The sequence below is a fragment of the Cupressus sempervirens genome, chromosome 3 (assembly GCF_028749045.1).
Source record: "Cupressus sempervirens isolate cs-2001-9-10 chromosome 3, ASM2874904v1, whole genome shotgun sequence".
In the NCBI taxonomy this organism is placed as follows: Eukaryota; Viridiplantae; Streptophyta; class Pinopsida; order Cupressales; family Cupressaceae; genus Cupressus; species Cupressus sempervirens.
In genome coordinates, this window is record NC_143120.1 from 116581575 (window position 1) to 116588711 (window position 7137).

Genomic DNA, 7137 nt, shown 5'->3' on the forward strand with positions numbered 1-7137 from the left:
ACATAAGGCTAGTTTCCATAGCTGATGACCACCCAAACTTAAAACTAATTAGTAGTAGCTATCCATCGAGAAGGGGCAATGTAAGAAAAAATAATCCGAGGATTCCATAAAGTAACCACCAAAAGTGCAATGGAATACAATTATGATTATTAATATATTTAACTTCATCTCAGCAATACCTCTATCTTGGATGGACAACAACAAAAATGCACTTTCCTTGAGTAGGCATACAATGCCCATAGTTATCTAGAGGGCTACAAGTCAACATGATTCATCACCATGTTGGAAAATGATGGACACACAATTAGATTTGATTAAATACTTCTTCTAATGTTATTGGATCAAAACAAGTTCATTTTCTAGAGGGTTTAAAATAACCATGTTCTCTCATAAGGAAAATCGAGGACATTAAAACTGTAAACATAACAAAATTGTAAACCATAACTTTGCCATAATCTTAATTTTGTTTTATCTTGAGATGAACATATAATCCATAATGAGAATACAATCCCCCAGTGTCACAAAATAAGTGTACATGAAAGCAATTAGCTAGGTGGCTCCTATTTTTAGAAAAGAAACCTTGAAGTAACCTATATAGTTTTTATGGAGTATTATTTTATGATTAGACTTAAATTTGGTATTTAATGTTCAATTAGACTTAAGTGTTTAACTTTATTTATTTAATCGATATGATTTTAAAGATCTGCGCATTTATATAATTGATATTTTAGATTTAAATTTTGTTAAATAGTAATTTTGTCATTTTTTATGTTGTTTAAACATATATGCAAATTATATTTGATGGACCCGCCACCACCCCCTCCCCCTCCCCACCCCAACGTCTGCCCCCTCCATCTCCGCCTCCACCTCCACCTCCACCCCCACTTCCACCACCCACCATAGATGATCTCCATGAGAGCATGAGGTGTAACCTTAACAACCTCATGTGTGATATTGAGGCTATTTAATGTGAGAGCCACTCCCCTCCTCACCTACTACACCTTGTAGATAGCATGCAAGGCATCATTCACTCTATACAACATTTAGATTCTGATATTGATTCATTTAGATTATGGAGGCAAAACATGTGTGCCCTCTATTTTGACAACTTATCATATAGAGAGGTTCATAACCTTGATATAGGTAAAGGAAATTTTCAAAGATATTTTATAAAGCCTGAGATGGGCGAGGAGATTAAGGAGAAGAAGCCTTGCATTTCTATTAGGTGTTGTACACATCCATGTATAGTAGCACATTTTTGGGAGTAGTAGTGGATGGTATTTGACCATCTACCACACATTAATCATGAGGTGCCCATATACTTCCTTAAGAAGCTTTTGGCTAAGTTTGAATTGGGTTTGAAACTGAATTATTTTAATATGAAAGAATTTTAGGGGGTTTGTGGAGGGATGCCTTAGGATAGGCCTGGGGCAAAGTTGAGTGATAGAATGAGAAACCACAAGTGATCTCAGCCCCTTGTACCTCTTTCTATGCCTATTGTACCAGCTCCACACCATCATCGAGCAGTTTTATCTACTCTTACCTCCTTGAGTGCCCTTTTGGGAAATTTATTATAGCAATGGATGTAGGCAAGACATGTTCATCCACTTGGACATATTTGTACCAGCTATGGAGGCATATGCACAAGCCCCCAAAGAAATGTTGTTGTAGCGTGTGATGACCATTATGTTGAGGGTGCTAATTTTGATGATGACATATACGCTGCCCATGTTGATGGTAGTGACGAGATTGATGTGTCATCATTTGTTGACCTCATGCAGTAGGGAGAGCTCAGAGATAGTCAAGAGCAATAGGTAAAATCTTAATTTTAATTTTAATATAAAGTACACATAATTATTTAATTTCTACATACATGTGTAATTGTATTAACCATATTAATTTGTACTTTTGAAATAACAGAGGATGGATGAAATTGTTCCTCCTAGGAGGCAGTATAGTCTTTTTTCAAGACCTACAAACATAGGCATCCCTCATGAAGTATGCACTTTGAATTACACTGTAAAAATGTACATTCAAACTTGAATTTAATAACACGTGCTCATATGTTTTTTTATCTAATTTTGTAGGGATTTTCTGCAGCTGCACAGTTTGATGTTAGTACAGGTCCTACTCCAGTTACCACTAAGGCACAACCTCAAATACATATGTTATGAACTTTTGACTGAAGACAAATAATTTGTACTATTTTTATGTATGTACATTGTTACTAACTTATAATCTAAACAATTTTTACTCATGTTTATGTATTTTATGTGTTTTAATTTGATGAACAAGAGATGGATCATACGCATCCATACAGACCTTGATATAGTCTATTTTCAACTCCATCTTATCATTATCATGCTAGCATACCTGTAGAAACATTTGTGACATTGTCTAGTACTCAAGTATGATATATATACATGTTAAATTTATAGTGTATAAAAAATGTAGTGTACAAATTATGTACTTTTTAGAACTTGCATACTTTGTAATTATTCATGTATATATAATTTTGACTCAATGTTTATGTATCCATAATTTTAGGACTATGTCACCATGAGTGGTTCTAAGAGCAAAGGACTTAGCCAGATGGAGGTACCTACATCATCCTTTGAGGTTAGTATTGTGATTTATGTAAATAATGTATAGATAATTGTGCTCTAAAATCAAATTTTAAAAATGTATGTATTGTAAATTATAGGACCTCACTACTGCTACATTTGGTAGTTTTCACAGTGTGGCTCCTCCCATTACTGAGGGACACCCATCTCATGTGGTATTTATTTTATTATGTAGTGAATATTTAATTTATTTACAAGCTAGATTTTGAAACCCATTTCAATTAAGCATGTACATGATGAGATGTGCCTCATGTTACATAGGGTGATCCACCTACCTAACAGGATGTCCCACATGATGAGACAACTTGTATTACACAAGATGATCCACATGATGAGACAAATCATATTACACAAGATGATCCATTTGAGTCCTCTTCGCGTGGAGTAAAGGGGACATTCAATCAGATAGATTAGGTCTTGTTGGCACCTGTAGATTGTGTTTTTATGACACATATTGTATATTTTGATACACTTTGTGTTAGGACAATTAAAACTATATTATATATGTATTTTTTAACTTCATAGATCATGTTATGATGTATGTTAGACCATGTACTATTTTTTTGTTACTTCTTATCATGCTTGTGTATGTAGTATATATTATTATGTCTCATCATGTTTTAAGTATTCAAACCATTTTCTTTATTCCAACATTTTTTTTTCATGAACATATGACACATTTTGTAAGTATATATGCTAGATGAACAATAATTTTACTACTTATAGAGCATTAGTACCGATATAAAAAAGCTTATTGGATAAATATCACATCAAATTTATGCATTGAGATTCATACAAATAAAATTGACCTACTATTAAATAAATATTCTTCATCCTAAAAATTTAAATTTATAAAATTTAGGTAAAGATTCAAGATTTTTTTTATGAAATGATGGATGATACCCTTCCTTTCACACATTATGAACCCTTATGATACATTACAATCATTAACATCCCATTTGTGTGTCCTATCATAGTTAATGTGTTCTAAGGGGTCCTAATAGGCCCTAAGATGTCCTAGGACCACTAAGAACCCATTATGACCCTTCATGATATATTAAGACCACTTAGGAACTATTATAATGCCTTTGGACATTAGGACCTAGTAAGACTCCCTAAGTCCTATTAACACACATATGAATCAGAGTACCTAGAAATGTATCATAAGGAGTCCTTATGTGTTTTATGTTATCATAAGACTAATTATTACATACTAATACATGGTAAGACCTATTAGAACCTATAGCACATATTAGGATTGAGTAAGACTCTCTAGTTTCCTCTAATACAAAAATGGATCTAATTACCTAGAAATGTATCATAAGGGGCTCTTATGTGTTGTTTGGTAATGTAAGACTTATTATTACTTAATAAGACCTATTATATCCTAATAATACATATTAAGACTTATTAGAACCTATAAAAAATATTATGACCTATTAGGACTCCTATGTCCCCTTACAACACACATGTATGGATAACGTACCTAAAATTAGGACCTAAAATCCTAATTGACATAATTTTAACTATTTATAGAGCATTAGTACTGATATCAAAAAGATTATTGGATAAGTATCACATCAACTTGAGGTAGTTTTAATGTGTCCCAATTGGTCCTAATATATTCTAAGGTTTTGTAATGGGTCCTGGGGCCACTTACAATCCATTATGACCCCTTATGATACATTAGAATCATTAACATCCCATTTGTGTTTCCTATTATAGTTATTGTGTTCTAAGGGATCCTAATAGACCTTAAGATGTCCTAGGACCACTAAGAACCCATTATGACCCTTCATGATATGTTAAGACCACAATTTAAAATCCAAGAGGAAACATTAGGACTGATTGCAACCACTTAGGAACTATTATAATGCCTTTGGACATAGTAGTGTATAATATGATGGTGAATGTGTTTAGAGGGGTTATAATTGGTTCTTATGAGTCCTAATGACCCCTAATGGATTATAAGGATTCCTAGTGGGTCCTAAAAGGTCATAGGATCACTTAAAACACATTAGAACCCCTTAAGAAACATTAGGACAATTAGGGCATATTATAACCCATTAGTGTGTCTTAAATGCACCTTAAGATTATCTAAGAGGCATTAATGGATTTTAATATGTTTTAAATGGTCATAATGTGCACCGTAAACAATATTAATGGGCTTTTAAACCACATAGGACCAATCGTGATCCGTTGTGAGATATTAGGACCACTTAGGGAATGTTACTATGTCTTGCAAAGGTTAATGTGTTATAAGAGGTTTTGATGGGGTCTAATGGGTCCTAATGTGTGTGAGTGGATCCTAATGTGTCCTAATGAGACCTAATGTGTACTAATGGGTCCTCAAAATCCCTAATGTCCCTTTAGAACATATGAAAAATATGACTATAAAGGCTCATAATGGGTCATAATGGTTCTTAGGAGGTTGTAATTAGTCTCAAGGATTCCTAGAACCACTTAGGACCTACTAAAACTCCTTAGGAAAAAATAGGATTGAATAGGACACATTAGAACCCTAAAGTGTATCCTACAATGATTAATGTGTTCTAAGGGTTCATAAAGTGTGTTAATGGTATGAATGGGTTCCAAGGAGTCATAACGGGTCCTAAGGTTTCTTACGACCACATATGACCCATCAAAACCTCTTGGAAATATTAGAATGTACTAGGACACATTAGAAAAGATTAATTTTAGGACTACAATTATAACTAATGTGTTTTAAGGGGTCCTAAGAGGTGTTAATTTGTCCTAAGGTGTTGTAATCGGACCCCTCTCTGATAAATTACAACCACTTATAACCATCTCCATATCCCTCCCTCCTGCTCTCTCCCTCTCTTCCTCCTTCCCTCCCTCTCACTTAACATGGTTAACATGGTTAACCATACATGTCAATTATTGATCAACATAACAATAGCATATAATATTAATACAATGAGTAATTATCTTTAAATTATCATGTACAAGTGAAGGGTTATTAATTACAATCTATAGTAATTTGAAACTTCAAACAAACATTAATTTAAACATGCTTGAATGTAAAAGTAATGGAAAAAAATAGGAGGCCATTACTTAAATTGACAATTAATTTATAATATCAAGTGCACACTTTTAACTTTAAAATAGAAGTAAACTAATGTTTTTAAATTTGTTTGTACAACATATTTCACAATATATGTAAGACAATGTCAATGATATATATATAGAAGCACGAACTCAAAATATAAAATTGGTTCAACACATCTCTTCAAATGAGGTCTTGTAAAATAAAATTGTAAAACAAAAACACATGTTAATAAATAGATAAATTAATATGAGGTAGCTGAACTATGTAAATATATGTGTAATTTGTATGTACTCACTATGCAGAATTGCACAAGATGTTGATGCTCGATCCACTTTAACACTTAAATTTGCATAAATTGTAATTGAGACCTGAATAAGAGGAATATATATATATATATATATATATATATATATATATATATATATATATATATATATATATATATATATATATATATATATATATATATATATATATATATAAGTACATATATAAAAATATTACAATAAAGAAAAAACTTGCGTGTGTTTGATTTAAATGTAGTCATCCCACTGTACCATCTGTATCCTCTCTCTTTTGTAATGCATCTATGATTGTCTCATGCTCATCCATTGAAATTGTCCATAATACCTTATTGGCAGGTCTCCCTTTGTATCTTTCTAATTTGATATTTTTTGCCACAACCAAATGAGAATAGTGTAAAATCTTCTTTTCGGTTTGGTAGTTTTCAAATGTTGGTAAACCATTTCTTCTTGTTAAGTATCTATGTAGCCAGGTGCCAGCTACAATGATAGATCCAACTAGATACTAAATACCACCATCGTCTACTTCATGACATATCAATTTTTTCTTAGGTTCCACACATCTAGGAAGCCAATACTCAGTCTATTCATCATTATTACTAGGTGTAATAAAAACATAAACATGTCCTACAAGATAAGATAAAGTACAGAAACACTTTAATCAAATGAGTACATATGCAAATTATATAAATTGAAGCGTGGGATCACAACAAAATCTAACTAAATTGTGCATACTAGGTTCTATGAGGTCTAAAATATGATCATAGTCTTCTTATACAAAAGTAACATTCTGGCCTTCATTTACTATATCATCTTCAAAATGCATGTTAGTAGGCATTAATGATCTTTGTTTCCAATCTTCAACCCATTCTACATTCTCACATTCTTCCCATCCTTCCCATTCAAAAAATTGACAAAAACAAGTAAGCTCCCTAGTCCATATAGTCCAAGTGTTAGAATTTGAACTCCTAAATGAATGCCATTTAGCTGACCCACTAATTGTATCATAGTCATATCTTGAAAGGATATTCTTTTCTTCAAATAGGTAGAAGAAATGTTTGATTGTAGAGTTTTGACTTGATCCCATGTATAAATATTTATTACACCATTTGACAATCTCATGTGCATTTTTGAATTTAGC